Source organism: Mandrillus leucophaeus, unplaced genomic scaffold (genome assembly GCF_000951045.1).
Source record: "Mandrillus leucophaeus isolate KB7577 unplaced genomic scaffold, Mleu.le_1.0 Scaffold98, whole genome shotgun sequence".
Classification (NCBI taxonomy): domain Eukaryota; kingdom Metazoa; phylum Chordata; class Mammalia; order Primates; family Cercopithecidae; genus Mandrillus; species Mandrillus leucophaeus.
This window is the reverse complement of record NW_012110696.1, coordinates 3,089,429-3,090,034: the sequence shown is the minus strand read 5'-3', so window position 1 is coordinate 3,090,034 and position 606 is coordinate 3,089,429.

Sequence of the window (606 nt, the reverse complement as noted above, 5' to 3'; positions counted from 1 at the left end):
AAAAAAAAAAAAAAAAAAAGAAAGTTATGGGAACTGTAGAGAGTAAGTGGAGCATACCTTGTGATTTTGAGGGCCCCTAAGAGTATTAAAGCAGCAGCAGCCACCGTACACAGACATGAAGGCTAGGCTGAAACAGTAAGGTCAAGTTGTTTGGACAGAAAGGCTACAGGGCATGTTCCCGGCTCTTGTGTAAGAATTCCAACCACACAGCCCTGCAGTTTGGCTGTGTGTAATGAAAAAGGTTGGGGTGAGTTAGGGAGAACTATGTGGGAGCAGCTTTTAGGGCTGTTTTTTAAGGAATGGAATTGGGAGTGGGGAAAGGATTTAGGATTTGTGGGGTCAGCTAGGTTTATCTAGAACAGAATAATAGGTTGTAGAGGGAGGTATTGAGGATAGGAGAGCATATGGGTTTGGCACCACGGGGTGGATAGGCAAGACAATTTGGTTGATAAGGCGCAGATCTTGAACTAACCTGTAAGACTTGTCTGGTTTTTGGACAGGTAAAATTAGAGAATTGTAAAGAGAGTTTATAGGCTTTAAAAGGCCAAGTTGTAACAGGCAAGTGGTAACAGGCTTTAATCCTTTTAAAGCGTGCTGTGGGAAGGG